The following is a 21,075-nucleotide window of genomic DNA, read 5'->3' on the forward strand; positions in this document are numbered from 1 at the left end:
CTCCTCTTTGAATGAATTCCTCCCCCCATCACTGTCAGAAATAAAAGATCTCATTAAATCTACAATGTCGGGTTCCCCCCTGGATCCCTGTGTAGAAAAAGGGTAGGGCTGTCGGCCTGTTTCAAGATTGCCCGGCGTTACCCGCCTCTATACCATTCTGGTTACCAAACAAAGAGACAGGCGCTGGAGACTGGAAGGCAGGAAACAGAGGTTTTTATTCCGACGGAGCAGAACACATCAGATCAGACAACAAGGTATCGTCTCGAGGTGCTCTAACAGCCTCTCTGAGGCCTGGCCTCTTATACACTGGTTTATGGCATGTGACCTTTCTTTATTACAATCAAGACATTGTGAAGCAAGGAAGAAGACATCCCCGTAATCCTCGTGTCAATCCCACCCCCACATGCATCCACAATAGAGGTCCTCAACCTGCTGATAAGAGGAGGGGGTTATCACGCAGCTGAGTGTTCTGCCGATTCTTAGGATGTGTGCGCCTGATCGTATCCCAGGGGGTGGGGAGGCCCTAATCAATAGTGGGTCCTCTGAAGAGGAGTGACTTCATACAATAGAGGGCAATAAACTGCGTCTTCCGACTAGGTGAAGGCCTGGAACCTCGTGTGACCGGTCGGATTCAGAGGAAAGGGTCATCAAAGGAGAAGTATTCATGAAGGGAATGGTCTGAGTTGACAAACAAGCGCGGAGCTTATCAACAGAGGGGTATTCATGAAAGGAGAGGAGGTGTTGGTCAGGCGCGGGTGCGAATCCCAAGGACAGGGTCATGCGGACTTGTGCATGTGAGGGAGGGGGCAGCCAGGGTGCGCGGAGGACGCTCGCAGGGTCAGGGGAGCGCGCTGGCGATCGATCGTGAACAGGGAGACCATGGTACCCAAAATGGCTGCCGTGCAGGTTATACGTGGGTGACAAGCTGGCGCAGATGATGTTCAGTTCGTAAACTTAGATTTCCACAGTCCTCCCTTTTAACATGTCTCGCCAACTTGTCAGTTCGGATTTATCCCCATAAGGCCACGTATTTCTACCTCATAGAGGGGACTCATGCGCTCATTTCTGAAGTCCAAAGTCTTTGGGCACACACAGTTAGAAACAAGTGCGCACAAGGGTGGCAGGCATTGAATACTTAAGCAACACACACATAGTATCACAATCGGTATCAATAAAAAGATAAACAACCTCCAACCCCAGTCCTTCAAAGTGCCCCAGAACCAGCTCCCAAGCGACCATCCTTCTTGTTCTTGGTGAACCTCCGAGGAAAGTCTGTGGAGGTGTTCAATTGCTTTGTAGACTGAGGGTGAGTTATCTGGCACGTAGGTGCAACAGCTAGATCCGATGATGCGGCATGCTCCTCCTCGGTCGACTAGAACCACATCCAGAACAAGGCGGTTTTGAAGGGCCACAAGGCGGACTGCCTGAAGTTCCGCCGTGTTGTTAGCGAGGATGCCAGCCGTGATGTTGATCGTTGTTTCTACTGCCTGGGTCAGGTGTCGGATAGCACGGCTGTTTGCCATTGGGCCCCACAGAGGAACAAGTCCCTTTGCTGCATCCAGGAACTGTGCTCCAGTGGAGTCGGTTTGTTCAATGTCATTTGCGCGCCTCTGCCGGTGATGGTTAGCAGGGGCGACATATGTGGGAGGGAGAACGAAGGCGATGTAGCAGGTGCCCTTCCAACCTTTCGGGAGCCAGGTGTAAGCTTTGGTGCCACAAACAAAGTACATATTTGGAGAAGCAACAAAGGAAGGGGGATCAACTGAGTCCAATGTTCTGGTAATGCGGCAGGAACTATGACCCACCAGCCGTGTTCCCTGGCCTTCGAGACACACAAGACCTGTGACATTGACAACAGTCAGAGCCACAGTCAGGGTGGCGGCAGTTTGTTTTTGCAGGTGAGAGAAGGTGGGTCTAGCCGGATTGTGGAGCACTTGCACTTCAACACGTTCTTTGGCTGGGATGTTCTTAAGGAAGGTGGCACCCGAGGGCACAGGACACAGGGGAGCAGAGGTCCTTCCGGTTCTGTTCAGCCAAAACTCAGAGTAGAAGTGCGACACTGTCTGGCTGGAAGTGGCGTTATCCTTGTGGCTCTCTTGCATGAGGATCAACCAGGCGAGCCAGGAGCCGTGAACTGAGAAAGGAGAAGGGATGAAAGGGATGGAGTGTCCAGTGGCGTGCGGGAGCAACCCGCAGATCCAACAGTTCGTGGCATTTGCAGCAAGGTTGTGTTGGTGCAACAGTTGCACGAAGGAATTGTTCCAGAATTCCCTACGCCTTTCTCGGAGCTGAGGCGACAGGGAGATCAGGTGATGCTCTTTCATGGGGGTCGGTTGTGCAGTGGGCAGCAATGCCTGATGAGCGGGTGTGCTTTCCTCCAGAATCCAGAAGGAGGTCATGAGGAGGAGGCAAAAGAGGAAGACAACGAAGAAGGCGACTGTCTTTGATTTGTGCAGATTGTCAGTCTTTGGGTTCCTGTAGCGGGTATTTCCTGTTGCTTCCATCATCTTCTTATCTGGCGCTTCCATCATCTTCTTATCTGGCGCTTCCATCATCTTCAAGGTGCTCGGTAGTGGGCAGAACCACAGACTTCGTTTAGCTTCTCTCCCGGTAACCCTTGGTTGTGTTTAGGTCACCGTTCTAAGATTTAACTTAGTCCGTGGCCTACTTAGCTGAAGCTCCCTCCTTTCGACGCAGGAAATACCCTTCTCTGGATGGCACAGTGGGATCAGAGAATTTTGCAAGTTCAAGTGCCTCAGTATCAGGATAGCAGTCCAGTGCTGGCCGGTCTTTGTTCAAGAGCTCTTCTTGGGTGTTGACGTTATCTGTCGTGGCCAGGGTCGAGGAGACCTTCCTGCAGTGGTGTGCGTGCAGCCAGTGCCGCTTCCCCTCCACTCGAAGCGCCGTCCGGGTGGTGATCAGCACTTGCCAGGGGCCCGTCCACCGGGGTTCCAGACTCTTGGCCCGTTGAAAGTTTCGGACTAGCACAAAGTCCCCCGGTTGGATGTCGTGGCCTGGGCCCCTGGAAGCATCGGGGATGGCCTGCTGCACCTGTTGATGAATTACAGACAACGTTTTAGTCAACTTGCACAAATAATCAGACAGTAGGACGTCCGGGACGTCATGAATGGAGGTCGGTTTTGGGGCAGTCCAGAGGTTCATCGGTCGCCCGAATACAACCTCGTAGGGGGTCAAATGGTGTTTGGTGGGAGTGGAGCGCATCGACAGCAAAGCCAGTGGGAGGGCATCTGGCCACTTAAGTCCGGTGGTGGCCACTATTTTTGACAATTTCAGCTTCAACGTGGCATTATGTCGCTCCACCAGACCGGCGGATTGGGGGTGGAAGACCGCATGAAACCTTTGCTTCACCCCCAACCCTTTTAAGATTAGTTGGATAACCTCAGCTACGAAGTGGGGGCCATTGTCGCTCCATAAAATTCGACAAAGTCCATAGCGAGGAAAAAATTCTTTCAGTAGTACTTTGGCAGTAGTCATGGCAGTGTTGTCACGGGTTGGATAGTCCTCTACCCATTTGCTGAAGGCACATACAATGACTAGTACATACTTCAAGCCTTGACATCTCTCCAGCTGGATGTAATCCATCTGGAGGACCTCAAAGGGGTGATTGGGAGTCCCAAACCCTCCCCGGGGTACCACAGTTCCTTTCCCGGGGTTGTGTTGCAGACAGATAAGGCACTGCTGGACCAGGCGTTTGGCCGAGTCGGGGATTTTGTCGTTGTACCAGACTTTGGAAATGAGTTCGATCATGGGTGCAGATCCTATGTGTGCGGGGGAATGTGCCATAGTCAGTATCGGGATCAGGTATGAGTCAGGCAGCAGCCATCTGTTTGCGTCTTTTGTCCGCCAGCAGCCCTCATCGTCCTTAAAACCCATCCGTGCCCACTCGGTCAGTTCGTGAGGGGTGCTGGCCGACTGGATGTCTCTAATCATTTCCCTGGCATCAGTCCATTTCTCTGCTTGTGACCTGTTCACATATATGCATGTCACCGTCCTATTCTCAGCTGTGGTTCGTGCAGTGATGTCGGCCAGTGCGTTCCCTTGTCCGACTAAGTCTGTCACCTTCTTGTGTGCCTGGCATTTGATCACTGCTAGTCGTTTGGGGAGGAGAACTGCCTCAATCAGGGCTGAAACCAGATCTCCGTGAAGGATGGGGGTGCCGTGGGACGTCAGGAATCCCCTTTCCCTTCACAGGAGCCCAAAATGGTGAACCACCCCGAAGGCATACTGGCTGTCTGTATATACGTTCGCGGTGGTTCCTGTGGCTATGATGCATGCTCGTGTGAGGGCTATCAGCTCTGCTGCCTGGGCAGATCGTTGTGTGATGCGGGCTGTCTCAACTACTGTTCGGGCTGTCGTTACTGCATAGGCAGCTGAAGTGGTGCCATCTGGGAGTTTTATGCATGAGCCGTCTACCCATAGCTCTCCGTCAGGGTCTGCAAAAGCAGTGTCTCGGAGGTCAACTCTACTCCTAGTTTGTTCGTCCGTGAGGGTCACACAGTCGTGTGTGGGAGGCACGTCGGGGTCATTTTCAGGCAGGGGCAACAATGTGGCAGGATTCAAAGTCGTGCATCTTTTTAGTGTGATGTGGGGTGCAAGTAGTGTCAATTCGTACCCTGTCAGTCGTGCGCTAGTCAGGTGTTGAGTCTTGGTTTGGTTCAAAAGGGTGTCGACTGCATGGGGTACTAACACGGTGAGGGAGTTTGAAAGTACGATTCCCTCGCTCTGACGGATAGAGACAGCAGCGGCAGCTACTGCTCGAAGGCAGGCAGGCAAAGCTCTGGCTACAGGATCAAGAGTGGCAGAGAAGTAGGCACAAGGGCGCTGCTTAGGACCAATAGATTGAGTTAGGACAGACAATGCACACCCCTCCCTTTCGTGGGTGAAGAGGGAGAAGGGTTTGGAATAATCCGGGGTTCCCAGGACGGGTGCAGAACAGAGGGCATCCCGTAATTCCTTAAAGGATGCTTGACACTCAGGGGTCCAAGGGAGCGGGAAGGGGGCATCTTTGGTCAACAAGGCAAGTAGGGGTTTTACAATGAGGCTGAAATTTGGTAACCATTGTCTGCAAAAAGAGGTAAGGCCAACCAAAGAGCGGACTTGCTTTTGTGTTTTTGGGATGGGGGTGTCTAGGATGGTTTGGATTCGATCGGGCGTAAGTTTCCTCCCTTCTTTGGACAGGAGATGGCCTAGGTATGTCACTTGTGGCTGGCAAAACTGCAATTTCTTTTTAGAGACTTTATGGCCATTTTCTGCGAGAAAGTGTAGGAGTTGGACAGTGGCTGTGATTGCAAGTGGGGTGGTGTCGGCCGCCAAAAGGATATCATCGACATATTAGATCAACACCACTCCATCCGGTAGCTGGACGGCGCCAGCTGTCTTTTGAGGGCCTGGCTGTAAATACTGGGACTTTCAGTGTACCCCTGGGGAGCTCTACAAAATCGGTATGAGCGGGATTTTAGGGTGAAGCCGAAGAGATAACGGCTGTCTGGATGGATGGGGATAGAGAAAAACGCATTCTTGAGGTCGATAACAGTGAAGGTGGTGGCAGTGGACGGGATGAGGGTCAGAATGGTGGTGATATCTGAGACTACGGGGTATTGGGGTACAACCACTTTGTTAATCTCTCGCAGGTCGATGATGAAGCGGTACGCTTTCTCATCTCCCTCGCCTTGCTTCTTAACAATGGGTAGGATAGGGCTGTTGCAGACATTGCTAACCACCTCTTCAACCACTCCTGCATCTACCAGAGACTGAATGATCGCTACCAGTGCCTTCTCGCCCTCGGGCGATATCCGATACTGTGGGAGTTTCGGGAGCATAGCGTCCTGTCTTACAGTTATATGAATAGGGTCAATCATCATTCGTCCCACATCAGAGTCATTTTTGGCCCATAGGTACGGTGGCAGGGTGTCAAGCAAGGACAGGTCAGCGTCAGTTATGGAGCACATGTGTCGTGCAGGGCAGGATTTGGGCATGCCTGGGTTGTCGTACAGGATGACTCGGATTCCATCTGGGGAACACCTAATGGTTGCTCGAAAATGCTTCAGTAAGTCAATGCCCATAATGGCGTCAGGGGAGTTGGAGGAGAGCAGAAATGTTGTGTCAGTGGTGTTGCTTTCTAGGTCAAAGGTGATAGGCACGGACAGGGGGTTAGTGGAGGGCGTCCCATCGAAACCTATCGATGTAATGTGTGAGCCAGACAAGGGTGCCCTTGGAATCAGTCGTTTCGATAACACACTACGTGTCGCCCCAGTGTCTACCAAAAATGGACACTCTGTACCCAGGACCTTAGCAGTGACGTAAGGACCTTGCTGGTCAACACAGAGCTCGACTGGATCCCTCCCTTGCCCCTGGCAGTCCTATGCAAAATCGGGGGCATTCTCACCATCGGATAGTTGATACTGGTTCTGTCGGGGACGGTCAAACGTGTTCGATCTCCCTGGTCGGTCATTGCTGGTGTTGTTCGAGTACCCTCGTCCTTGTCCCCTATTTCTCGGCCCACCCGCTACGTCCTTGGGGTCCCTATTTCTGCTCATTTCTAACAGAACCGGACACTGGGATTTCCAATGGCCGAATCCTTTGCAAAAGGCACATTGGTCCTCGCTAATGTCTCTACGTCCAGTGTGGGGTGTTGGGGTGTGGTCTTTGGGAGGTGGATTTCTAGGGGTGGTCGATTGGTAGTTCCCCCTGTGGGGTTCCCGTCCGACCGTTATACCTTGTATCTGAGCTATCATCACCCTTTCTTTCAAATCTTTCTTCTTTTTCTCGGATGTCCTATCACTCTCATTCTTCTGGTGCTCGTAATACTGAGCCATCTGAAGGATAGCTGCGGGTTTGGAGGCCCCCCAACTACTCTCACTCGTCTGCAGTTTTTGGGAGACCTCTTGTGATAGACCCTTTACATAATTTTGCACAAATAGGTGTTGTCCGGTTGCGGTGGTCATGTCTTGGCCACTGTAGTCGGAGAACACTGTCTCGAATCGAGAGAAGTATTCCGATACATCTTCCTGGGGTTTCTGACGACAGGCCGTGACTATCGACCAATCTACCTTTTTCTCTGGGATCAGTGTCTTTAACTTCTGAACTAATTTGTCTGGGAGTTCTAATATATCCTTTACTGGTTTCCTTCCAGGCTCTCGCTGTCTATCTAGTTCACTGAGTTGGTTCCAGGTATGTCCAAACAGATCCGTGTGGTCAGCCTTCCGGATTTGCTTCCACACGTCAGCTGGCAGGCATAACCCGAAAAACAAGTCAATGTCCGCTAAAGTCATTATCGTCGAACCCAAGGCTGTGCCCAATTCGGTATAGAATGCTGTTGGGTTCTTTCTTAAATCGGGCAGGGTTTGTCTAAAAGTTAGGATATCCTGTCGGTCCCATGGTTGGTAAACCCAATTGTACACAACCCTCCCCTTTGCATCTGCGTGATTAATATCATCGTTTGTTCCCAGACCACGTGGCGGGATCCAGTAAGGGGCCGCCTCTCTGATGGGCATCATAGTGTTGGCTACTTCTACTGAGGTTGTTTCAGGGACTGTAACCTTGGCTTCTGGTTTTTGTTCCGTGAGGTGGCGGAAGACCTCAAGCATCTGCATGAAGAGCTCCGTCGGCTCACGTTCAGTCCCTTCTCCAACATCAATCTTCCTATACAGCGTTGTCAGTTTAGCGGGCCCTTACTCTGATACCTATCCTCATATGCGTTCAGGGTGTGGTAGCTGAATCGTAAAATGAAATGCCGTCTGTGGCTGTCGGCATGCGAATTATACATGTTCATTGTGTATTCTTCGCTCTCCTTTCGTTCTACTAATGTCTTTGCTATTTTGTCAATCCCATCCCGCTCATCTTTGCTCAACCTATTTGGTCTGGCTGGTGGTTGCTTGCTAGCCTCAGGGTCATCTGGCGGTGCTGTTAATGTGGTTGGTGCGGAGGCCGTGAGGGCTGGTGCACTAGCGCTAAGGTCGCTCTCGTTCGCACTCAAGGCTTGCAGGTGTTGTTGGCAGGGGGCATATGGAGGGGGCATGTAGATGATTGGGGGACCTAGCAGTAACTCATCGTTCGCCCGTTGTTTGGAGGGCAATTCAGGGTAGAGCGCAGAGGGGGTCCTAACGGGACATTGACCTGTCGACCCTGATTCTTGGGTTTGTGTAGCTTCCTTTCTTTCTTTTATTTCTTCTTCTAGTTGCTTAGCGGCTAGGTGGGCTGCCTTTCGTAATTCTTTCCCTATTTTTGCTTCTTCTCTTTTTCTTCGTTGTTCCGTTTCTTTGCGCCACATGCCGATACTATCGAGCATAGTGGGCGTAGTTTTACTTTTCTGGAGCGCTATTTCTAATGTTTTTATTTTATGATCGTCAAAGGAACCTATCAGTGGCCACTGACTTTCAGGGTTCTTCTTTGTGTATTTATGCCATAACTTAGTATAAGCTATAGCGACTAGTCCATGCTTAGTGAACATGTCCTTATTAGGGGTGCCTTCCAGCGGGGCTGGATGGTTCATCTCTAATAAGCGGTCCGGGCTGAACAGGCTACCAATCAGTGGGGAGAAGATAGGCATGACGGGTTACAACGGGGACAAAGGTCTGCACTACCTATCTTATCACGGCGGGCAAAGACTAGACAGAATATTTCTATTCTCCTTTGTTTGCAGGCCGTGAATACCTCAAAAGAACCAATACCGAACACTTAATGTACGGTCAATCAAACAATCAGTGGGGAGAATAAGTGGGTACGACGTGTTAAAGGTTTGCGTTACCCACTCTTTCTCTACCTGCAAAGAGAGACCTTGTTCTTCCCTGTTTGCAGACAGAGAATCTCCAGACAACAATCCACGAACGAGAGTTCGGGAAAACAGTGGGGGAGGAAGATAGGCACGACGGATTACAACGGGGACAAAAGTCTGCGTTACCTATCCTTCACTGCTTGCAAAGAGAGAGCCTGTTGTTTCTCCGTTTGCAGACAGTGAATCTCCAGAAGACTCAGCAAAGCGTAATACTAGTATTATCCAAATCAAACAATCATTTCGTAATTTTGTCGCGTGTACACGGCCTTACCCGGACCGCATGGACAGTTTCCTGTCTTCCGAATCCAGCGCCCGATCGTCCTCTATTCTTCGTGATGTTCGCGGCACTCCTGATGGTTCCCAGTCAGGACCGTAGATCACTCGAGAGAGGTCTGTTCAGAACCAGTGAAGTTCGGATGATCGGCTGTCAGAACAGGGTCTATCGGACAGGAGCTCTCCCGATCATTACAGTCGTTCACTCTGTCGTCTGGACCTCTCCCACTGGATCCACGTGTCGCTGATGGGCCCCACGCTTTGGGACGCCAATTGTAGAAAAAGGGTAGGGCTGTCGGCCTGTTTCAAGATTGCCCGGCGTTACCCGCCTCTATACCATTCTGGTTACCAAACAAAGAGACAGGCGCTGGAGACTGGAAGGCAGGAAACAGAGGTTTTTATTCCGACGGAGCAGAACACATCAGATCAGACAACAAGGTATCGTCTCGAGGTGCTCTAACAGCCTCTCTGAGGCCTGGCCTCTTATACACTGGTTTATGGCATGTGACCTTTCTTTATTACAATCAAGACATTGTGAAGCAAGGAAGAAGACATCCCCATAATCCTCGTGTCAATCCCACCCCCACATGCATCCACAATAGAGGTCCTCAACCTGCTGATAAGAGGAGGGGGTTATCACGCAGCTGAGTGTTCTGCCGATTCTTAGGATGTGTGCGCCTGATCGTATCCCAGGGGGTGGGGAGGCCCTGATCAATAGTGGGTCCTCTGAAGAGGAGTGACTTCATACATTAGAGGGCAATAAACTGCGTCTTCCGACTAGGTGAAGGCCTGGGACCACGTGCGACCGGTCGGATTCAGAGGAAAGGGTCATCAAAGGAGAAGTATTCATGAGGGGAATGGTCTGAGTGGACAAACAAGCACGGAGCTTATCAACAGAGGGGTATTCATGAAAGGAGAGGAGGTGTTGGTCAGGCGTGGGTGCGAATCCCAAGGACAGGGTCATGCGGACTTGTGCATGTGAGGGAGGGGGCAGCCAGGGTGCGCGGAGGACGCTCGCAGGGTCAGGGGAGCGCGCTGGCGATCGATCGTGAACAGGGAGACCATGGTACCCAAAATGGCTGCCGTGCAGGTTATACGTGGGTGACAAGCTGGCGCAGATGATGTTCAGTTCGTAAACTTAGATTTCCACACCTGCCCACCGAACATCATAAAATCAACAACTGATGTGGTAGCTCCAATCTTGGAAAACATCTGCAGTACCATCTGCGAATCAGGAAACTATCCTCAAAGATGGAAAACAGCTATAATAAAGCCACTTCTAAAGAAACCCACCCTTAACACCTTGGAATTCAAAAGTTATCGCCCTATAGCAGCGCTCCCATTTCCTTTTAAAATACTTGAAAAAGTTATAAATAAACAGCTGGCCAACTACATTGACTACAATAACCTGCTAGATAACACTCAGTTCGGGTTTAGGAGAGGCCATGGAACGGAAACGGCGCTCATAAAGGCTTCTGAGGAGATCAGACAGATCATGGACCAGGGTGGCACGGCAGTCCTGATCCTGCTGGATCTCTCAGCGGCCTTTGACACGGTCGATCATAACATCCTGATCGACCGTGTCACTGCTATGGGCATACAGGGTAAAGCTGCGGAGCTCCTGGCTTCTTTCCTGTCGAACAGAGAACAGTCGGTAAAGATGGGGAGCTTCTACTCACCAACGTTTGTGCTGCCCTGCGGAGTCCCCCAGGGATCCTCGCTAAGTCCAACACTCTTTAACATCTATGTGTCGGACTTGGCGAGGGTCATTAAAACCCATGGAATAGGAGTGACTTCGTATGCCGACGACACTCAGTTGGTGCTAGCGGTGCATAAAAATGGGAGTGAGGTGGCAGCCAACTTTCAGTCAGGTATGAGAGCCATTAGTCACTGGATGGACAGTAATTGTCTAAAATTAAACACCGATAAGACCGAGGTAATGGTGTTTGGAGACCTAAAACCATCTTGGTCCCCGGTCTGGTGGCCACCAGAAATGGGCAACCCACCCACCCCAGTTTCAAAGGTTAGAAACCTGGGAGTGTTATTTGACAACAAACTAAGTTTCACCAGTCATGCTAATGCGGTAGTCTCCTCTTCCTTTTTCACGTTACGAAAAGTGAAAAAGTTGTTACCTTTCCTTCCCCTGTCTGCGGGAAAAACCCTTATGTCCTCCTTGGTGTTATCCAAGGTGTATTATTGTAATGGGCTTCTGTTGAATGCCCAGGAGCAGGTTTTTAAAAAACTACAAATGGTGCAGAACGCTGCTGCACGAATTCTGACCAAAACTCCCAAGTTTTCATCCATCTCTCCTATTGTCCACCAACTGCACTGGCTCCCAGTAAAAAAGAGAACCAAATTTAAGGCTTTATGTATCATCTATAGAGCACTGAACAGCCTAGGACCTGACTTTTTTAGGGAATCACTGTTGGTGTATGTCCCTAATAGAGCCTTAAGATCTGCCTCATCCGCATCTCTATGCATTCAACGGGTGAGAACGTTTACATGGGGAGACAGACGCTTCCTGGTAGCCGCCTCGAAGCTCTGGAATACCTTGCCCCACCATATAAAAAGCAGTTCCTCACTGATGATTTTCCGAAAGCAAGTGAAGACATGGCTATTCATCCAATAATGCACAGGAGGTGCCTCTCTGTCTGCCCAGCACCGAGACACCATTCGTGGTATTTGTTGCACTTTATAAATTTAAAAATAAATAAATAAATAAATAAACTTATTCAATATAACCACAGAACTTCATTACAGACTTTGAGGTAACGAAATGTATGGATTATCTCAGCTGGTTATGAAGTCAAATTACACAATATTATCTCCAAAAACTGCAAAACAAATCTAATATTTGCAAATGAGATGGGTCGATGAGAGTTGTCTGAAGCATAATGCATAATGTTCCTCCTGGGAAGGGGTTCCCTGCCATATCACAACATGAAAGTACTCAACATAAACTGCTCCAGCAGGCACATCAACCCACTGAGTAATCACTGGAGCTCTTGTCATACTTCCATCGATTGTCCTGTCGCTCTCCCTTGCACCTATGACACGGAACGTTGTCAAGACGGGCTTTTCATATAAAACTTTAATTAAATATGAAATTAACCGCGTATACCTTCCCTCTTTTGAGAAGCAGATGTAATAAACTGGTGTTAGCGACAGCTAGGTAATAGGGAGATAATTTTATCTCCACTTTCTTGGCTTTTAAAGCCAAAAAAGCGGAGATAAACACCCTTGATAATATGCCCCATAGGGATTTTGCGAATAAAATGGCATCAATAGATAATGAGGGATATCTGTCTGTAATGCTGAAGGGAAAGGGAATTGAGAAGACAGACGTGGCTTGATGAATCGTCCGTATCATTTAGGAATACAAAATCCACAGAAACCCATTTTATCTCTCTTATTATGATCATGGACTTCATAAAATGAAAATTGTAATGAGTTTGCAAAAATACACTATGCAGGTGGAAGAAACAGAACCATAAGCAAGTAAATGAAACTGTGCCACCAGTTAAAGGGCTCAAGTAAATACAATCATCGTGATATTTGTGGTAAAGATGAAGAAATCAAAAACCCTTCTTACTTATATACCTTTAAAGCCAAAGTCTCTGTGTGATTCATTTGAACTATTTGGAAGAAATGCTGCCTACAGGACATCATTCTTCTGTTCACATCAGACCCTCCATTCCAGACAGGCCAAATAGGGACCAGACCCCGTTTCTTATGCACGTGACACAAAATCATACGACCTCGGGTCAGCTGATAATAACTAGGATGAACCTGTTCTTTTGGGCTGTGCACACACACACTCAACCGCCCTCACATGAAGCAGACTGTGTAAAAACTCGTTCCATTGCTCTTAATCACACCACAGACAATCTGTTTATTATGTTTCACACAGTAGCTGCAGAAAGGGAAGTGTCTGGGCTAGATCTGAATCTGAATTTCTAGCTGCAGTGGGTTTCTACTGAGCCTTTGGCGTCAACAAGCGCTATATAAATACAAACCTTTTTTCCTCCTCTATCCTTCTGCTATCATTCCAAATCCAGATAACTGACTAACCTACACACCACTTAAAATGTACTTGCATGTTTCACTATACTAATTCAACACTAATCCTCTATAGGTCCCGGAGTAGCGTGCTACTCGCCGAAAAAGCGCTTTGACGCCTCGTCAGGGGTAGTAAGCGCTATATAAATGCAATTACAATACAATACAGAAGGGATCTCTACACTGCGACAGGTCTCATTTAAAAGCAGGTGAAGGCAACTTGTCCCACAGGCAACACGAGCTTCACACAACTGCACAAATGCGCGCACACACTAACACACACACAAGCCAGACACACTTACCAGACATGCAATACCACTGACATCAATCTCAAATCCAGCTGACGTCACTGCCATTCCTGCAGGCCACGGTTTGAAGGTTTCCTTGGGATCTGCAGCAACACACTTTCAAACCTCCCACAGCACCGAGACACCACCCCTGTGCACAGCAGCACTTCTAATGTGATAAACTGGAGACACCGTTCTGGGCCCAGCTGGTTCACGTGAATATCCCATCATTCCAAGGGGAGCATGCCAGGCTGTAGCAATTTCCAACATATCATGGACGTGAGTCGTTGATCATGATTTAAGGGCCATTTAGTTGCATCTGGATCAGTCCTAACATTCAATAAGATTAAATAAATGACAATAAGTGGATACTTAAATCAGAAACTTGTCCTTTTGTTCTACCACATTGATCTCTCTTGAGACTTTCTTGGCTGATCCTATTGCCCTGCTGTTTGTTGGCCATGCGGGACGCATTGTGTGCTTCCACTCGTGTTGGAGGAACCCCTGGTGGGACTAGGGTCACAGGGCCATGCGAAACTCATCCCTGCATCGTTTTTATCATCCTGGGTGAGGACTACAACCCCCAGGGTGCAACATCAACACCGCAGCTGCCGCGAGTGAGGGGGAGGCGTGGTCATCGTGCATAAAGTGCTGCCTCTCACCTCACGATGCAGTACGGGCACGGGACGATGCCCGCAATAAGCCCGGACTAAGGGCGGGCCCGTCTGAGCCCGTCAGAGACAAGAAGAGACTGGGCTGGGCCACCCCTCTAACGTGTGACTTGTAAGCACTGTGGTTGGTATTTTCTGTTGTTGTTGACATTTGGTTGTTGGCTAAAATAAGCAAGCGTAAGGTGGGTGTGTGCTCAGGAGTTGTGAGGACATTAGACATATTTCTTTTTAGGGCCAAATAAGAGCTAATCCATGAGATCCAGCTCACTGAACGCAGGCTGTCACTGGAACCCCAACAACCACTAAGTAGTATAGTGTTGTTGTCTCTTCCTGAGTATATTGCCACTGATGATGGAACTCTACAGTCTAGGCAGACTTCCCCAGTACGTTCACATTCTCCACTCTCCAGCCTGGAAAGTTCAGCACACACCCCCAAGACCCCTACGGTCCTCACGAGGAGACAGAAGTCAAGTCAGGTCTGCAGTGGGGAACCGCCATCAAAATAAAAGGAAAGCTCGAGGACTCCTGAAGCCCAATTAACAGGTACCAAGAGCTGCTAAACGCAAGGGGGTGAAAACAGGAGCGAAGGCAGTTTAAAGCCTAACAATGCCTGCGACAATCTATGTATTACAACTGCCACCACCGCTACATCTGACGCACTATCATGTCCGCCTGAGGACGTATTTTTTACATGAATAGAAAATAAACTCTTAGCATTGATCAACCCGCATTAGAAAAACTGACTCTGATAGAGGGAAGGTCGGCAAGAATAGAGCAGTGTACCTTTAGTGCTCTGTTAATTAATCCTAGTGTGCGGCAATGAGAAGAGTTGAGATCACCGCCAGTGACCGGAATAGACTCCAGGGCACCCCCAAATACAGTACATTGTCCCTCTCCCCCAGCCGCAGTAGCACCTGTGGGTAACCAAACCACCAATCCTACTCAAAGCATTGTACCCCCTCCATCAGTATTGACAGTGGGTGACTCCCGTACTCGGGATCTTCAACAACGTATCAGTAATATTTTGTATGCCCCCACATCTTTACACCTCCCCCCGGACCCGACACCCTACACAGTTGTCTTGGCCAATTTTCCTGTGTTACCGTTTGCTTCACAGGAACACTGGTCTTCATTGAGGAATAGGGCCCTACATCTGCTGACCGTCAGGACTGGCATTAAGTATGATCTTTTCTCAGACTTTAAAATGGTTCGAAGAGTACCCTGGATTGGTAAATCACACAAGTCTCTCTCTGGTGACTGTGGTTTTAAGCTTTGGGTCTCCGGGTCTGGTCCAGCACATCTTGGACAGGGCTCGAAATAGACACATTGAGATGGATGATATTAATATTCTCCCCAAGAGGATTTTTTTACAAACTGACTGTAGATAGTAGGCGCAGTGCGTGGAAGGTGGTACCCAAGTTTGTGGTCAATATAACTAGACAGTCCCGACATGTAACAGTTTTGATATTTTTGCCTCCTTAGATGACATTGATTGACTTGGATCAAATATTAGTCCATCCTTTATAGGCACACAAGAACACAGGGGACACTGTGAGAACAATTTAGATCTAAACACTCATAATAATGAAGAACTAACTTCATACAGGAATTCCAAACAAGTAGGGGTTGAATATGAGGGTGGCTTCAACACTGTTGGGGATGCAGGCCAAGGTGGGGTGGACATGAGCAAGGTAGTGAGGGAGGACAATCTACCTACAATTCCCTTAAAAGGGCTCCCCACGTCTACTAGTATATCTAGTCCGGAGGATTGAGATAATTCTTATGTTCTTAACCCCTTGGTCAATCCTGATACTCTAAACCAAGGGCTTAAAATACCAAACTTGTCACTTGTCTATTGGAATATAGCGGGTCTTTCTTCTAAGACCCCCTCTACCGAATGGTCTGCATTTATTGACCATCACGATATCTGGGCATTCCAGGAAACCTGGGCATTAGAACAAATGTATCACCCTGGGTTCCTAAATATTTTAAACCGGCTTCGGGGGGACAGAGGGGTAGACCCTCAGGGGGACTTGTTATCTGGGTTAGACAGCAAACAGGCTACATAGTGGAGGAAGTTCAGATTGACAGTAGGGATATTATGGTTATTAGACTCCATATGGCAAACGTACCGGATATACTGGTCATTAATGTTTATGCAAGAGGGACTCCAGGGGGTAGAGGCTCCAGTACAGTTGCGCTTTTAGATGTTTTTTTAGATCAGCATAAGGGGCGCAGTAATTTGATAATCGTAGGGGATTTCAAATGCTCCTTTGAGCCCTTAGATTATGAGGATTGCAACCTTGGTGATGAGGACGATGCACAATGGGACATTCCGTCCCTTGAACTCTCACCTATTGAAAGATGGACTGAGGCTGCAAAACAGCTAAAAGGGCTATGTTTGGAACGGCAGTAAGAGCAGTGAATGGGAGGTCTAAATCAGATAGGCGGGGATCTCATACAATTAATAACAGGCTGAGAAGCAGCCGTATAGGTTATATTCTTCTTAATATAGAATTCTGGTCCTCCCTACTGGATATGGTAGAACAGGAGCGGATCGAAAGTGAACACAACCCTCTTGTACTATTATTGCAGGTACGAGGTCTTCCCATTCACAACTATCAAGAAACTGTGAAGGCAACAGTAGAAGTTAAGCTCACAAATGACTGCAGGAGAGTCAGATGGGCTAAGATCATTGACAATGAAGGGCACTTAGAGCAGATGAAGGTGCTGGTTCAGTGCTCAATAACTACCCTCGACAACTTTGATACTCAGGAGGATATAAATTCAATGATCTTACGGGTCCATAATGATCTGTTTATTAAACTCAAAACGTCTTTTTTACCAAAAAGATAAACAAACAGGACATAACCGCACTCAAGGGTAGCCACCTGGTACAATAAATCTTGCAGAGAGGCATACAGGACACTATCAAGAGCCATTAGACTAAAGGGCATGGACGATATTAAAAAGGCAAGGGCTGGGTACAAGCAAATTCTATCACAAGTCAAAAGGCACAGGGATGAAAACCGTTGGCAAGATTTGCTTACAGCCAGCAAGGGGAAAAACATGGCTAACTTTTGGCATCTTGTCAAATGGGGCAGTGACAAATTAAATCAATCTCCAGTCAACCATGTTGCACCGGGGCTGTGTACATCGCAATTTGAGGCCCAGTTTGCTGTCACTGAAGCTAGTACTGATCAATTTTATATGCCCAACCCTACTGCTACCCTGTACTTCTCCAGGTTAGAAGTCTAACATGCACTTAAATCAATTCCGAAAGGCAGGGCTCCTGGCCTAAACTGCATACCGGCGGACCTGTTCATGCATGATGAGGACAACTGGGTGACTTATATTCAGCTACTTGCTAACGCTATAGCTAATGGCGCCTCCATTCCAGAAATGTGTTCTGGAGCAGAAATCGTCCCGATTTTCAAAACGGATAATCGATCCAAACCTTATTGATTGTATTCCAAAAATTATTGTCAGGTTGTTACTATGCATTTCAGACGTGGATAGATGAAACAGATATTATGTCACCATTACAGGCAGGGTTTCGACCACACACTGGCACCATAGATCAGGTTTTTAGATTCATGATAATTTACTGGCGGGTAGTTATCATAGGAGGGGGCACAATTTATGCAGCTTTTATCGATCTTAAATCTGCTTTTGATTTGGTACCTCATATCAAAATGTGGGGAGTTTTCTTGGATATGCTGATACCACCTGAAATACTGTCTATCTTAGTTAAGCTACACAACGCTAATTATGCTCAGGTTCGCTGGGGCATGCAGGGGACGGTACGGATAAGTTTACCATTTGCAAGGGGGTTTGCCAGGGGTGCGCCCTTGCACCAACCTTGTTTTCCTTAATTATTAACAGGGTCGTGCAGTATATTTTTAACTACCCCACAGATGCTCCAACCTTAGCAGGTATGAATATACCTCTGCTAATGTTGACGGATGACACCCTGATAATGTCTAAGACCCAAAAAGGGTTGCAGTCAGCCCTTTCTAGGCTTGAGGTGTTTTGCCGCGATCATGAACTGGTGGTGAATGTGGAGAAGACCAATTTTATGGTTCTCCACAAAAGTAAAGACATAAAAGGGAGAGTTTTTATGAACAATGTCTGTCTAGAGCAGACAGACGTTTTTACGTTTTTGGAAATCACTATATGAAGGGATTTAAATTGGAACCCACAAACTGATATGCTGGCTCTTAAACATGCCCAATTGAATGGAGTACTTATGAAGGAACAGAGACTTTCTCATGCAAAGCCAGTGGCTCCAGTTCTGAAGATTTTTAAAACAAAAATCAGCACCTCTGTACTATATGGGGCTGAGCTGTGGGGTTTTGAGGATCTAGCTCCCCTGACTACAGCTCAAAATAAATTTGTGAGAGCCTTATTAGGTCTCCCACAATCAACACCATTATTGCCTCTCTATTTAGACCCTGGCTGTTACAAATTCGAGGACATAGCTCGCTTCAGACCTGTGGCATACTGGAGAAGGCTTTGGGTTACCCCCAAACTGGCCCTGTATGCCCAAGCACTTCTCGAAACCAGGGGGGCAGATCGCTCATGTAAGATCTCCTGGTTAAGAAGGATAAAATATACCCTGAGTGATATGGGGTTAAGTAGTTTATGGAAGGATCCCGTAGAAAATCCTTTTCCTTCAAAGATAGAGTTCAAGGCAGCATACTGGAATATGGTTATGATGAAGCGCTTTTCATCCTTAACGAGGATTTCCTTGACAAGGGAGTTTTTGGAACACAAACAAGAGACCAAGTATTAATGCTATTGGGATCTTATCACTGCACGTAATGATAGGAAACTGTATCACCAGTTTAGAGTGGGTTCCCTCCCAATAAAATCTTTCACCTGTAAATGGCATCCCCGAATGATGACAAATGTAATGCATGTCCATCACAGAAGGAAACATTAGCACATGTTCTATTGGTATGCCCTGCTTATAGGTCTCCCAGGAACAAATGGCTTAAACCAATCTGTTCGATTCTGGGTACAAGGTTGGGCGTGGAGGCACTAAGGATCTTGAAGTCTGATTCACACGAGCCAATAGTGATCACTGTGGCAACATTTTTGAGATGGGTGTGGGTTATTCAAGCTAAAACGATGAGGGCACCATAGTTGAGCCAAATTTTATTAATATTTTTAGCATTTAATTGTCTTATGGTCGTCCCATAATTTTATGTGAATCCCCTACCAAAATAAAGAGTCCGCATTGTTCATTAAGTAGTAATGGGTCTAAATAGTGTTATCAAAACTGTGAAAGTTCTGTTTATGGTGTACACTTCTGGTTTTATGTAAACTGATATTTATTTGTTTTTATCCAATTTTAATAATAAGTGTTTTATCATTGTAATATATTCTGTCAAACGTTTTATTGATATGGATTCATCAAATTATTTTTATACCATGAATTTGTTAGTCCCTTTATCTGCTGATGTACGATGTCTTTAATGATTATGACAATCGAAATAAAGACTAACTGACTTGACTTGACTTGATAATCTAAATATTCAAGTGTCTTAAGGCTCTGTCTTTTAACAAGCTGCTGTCACTGTAATGACTGTAGAACGCTCAGCTGTGAAGACTGTAAACATGTCTGCCTGTCTTAGCGTGCATGTACCCAGCAGTGCTTCCGCCATGTTTTCTTGGTCATTGAACCAGCAGTATATTAACAATGACAACGACAGAACATCACCAAACCAAACCTCACCTCTCCGCCATTATTCTGACTGAATCTGACTTCTCCCTTCCCCCCCTAAACTTTAACTGCCCCTTCCTTTATCCAGTTTCACTGTCCACATTTTTGTGCCACCTATTTTTGCTCAGAAATGGCTGGCTGTTAGTCGTAACCAAAGTAGTGTCCATTGCTGAACTCCAGATCTTCGTGGCTCGAGCCTGCCTGGCCACAGCAGCATTAGGTGAGGTCCGGGCTTTAAGTGGGCCGGGTCTCACCGGCAGTTTTTCAAAGGGGGCCTCGAAACGGGTCTCTATCAGGCTCCGTTTTGTGACCTGGCACAGGCGGGCCTTTTTTCCAGACTGCAGTGACAGCAACCAATAGTCCTGACTTGTGGGTATGATGTTACTTGTTGTATCATATATCTGGATGCAATGACAGAAACAGCAAAATACAGATCGGGCGGCACACTATGCTAATCACAGATTTTTAGCTTACGTGTTTTATGCCACGCCCTTAATTACATTGGCAACCCTCCAGTTCTTTCATCCCACTTAAACCCCTGGGTGAGGTCAGGGGGGTCTGACTCTGTCTCTCTCGCATAGAGGGGTGAGAGACAGATAGGCTGACTGATCAGATCAGCAACTGCAAAAATGGCCAAACACTACATGGCTTCACAATAAGTCATTACAGTGATTGGTCATGCCCTGTGGACAAAGCCTCCCACCCCTGCGGTGCCATGAGCACAAACTCTGCACCAGAGGCCTACACTAGGCCTGGTAGCAGCATCCCTCAGCGAATCCAGATGCTGCTCCCTTGCTTTTACACAGCATGAGAGCAGCGCCAGGATTGGCTTGAGAGGGAAAATTCACCACTCATTAGGGGCCCGATTCACAGAATGAACTTAAGACTTAATCCTAAACTTACTACTATTTTGGTATTCACAGAATGCACTTACTACTTTTGGCATTCACAGAATGAACTTACTACTTTTGGTATTCACAAAAGTTAGGATTTTGTATTAAGTTTGTCTTAAGACAGACTTAAGACAGACTTAAGACAAAATCCTAACTTCTGTGAATACCAAAAGTAGTATGTTCATTCTGTGAATGCCAAAAGTAGTAAGTGCATTCTGTGAATACCAAAATAGTAGTAAGTTTAGGATTGAGTCTTAAGTTCATTCTGTGAATCGGGCCCTTGGTGACTAGGGGTCTGCAGTTTTGATCAACCCCCACTCACTAATGTGCTGTAGGGAGAAGCCACTGGTGCACATGTCAGGCTTGCTGG

This window comes from Lissotriton vulgaris, chromosome 1_2, assembly GCF_964263255.1.
Source record: "Lissotriton vulgaris chromosome 1_2, aLisVul1.2, whole genome shotgun sequence".
Lineage (NCBI taxonomy): Eukaryota > Metazoa > Chordata > Amphibia > Caudata > Salamandridae > Lissotriton > Lissotriton vulgaris.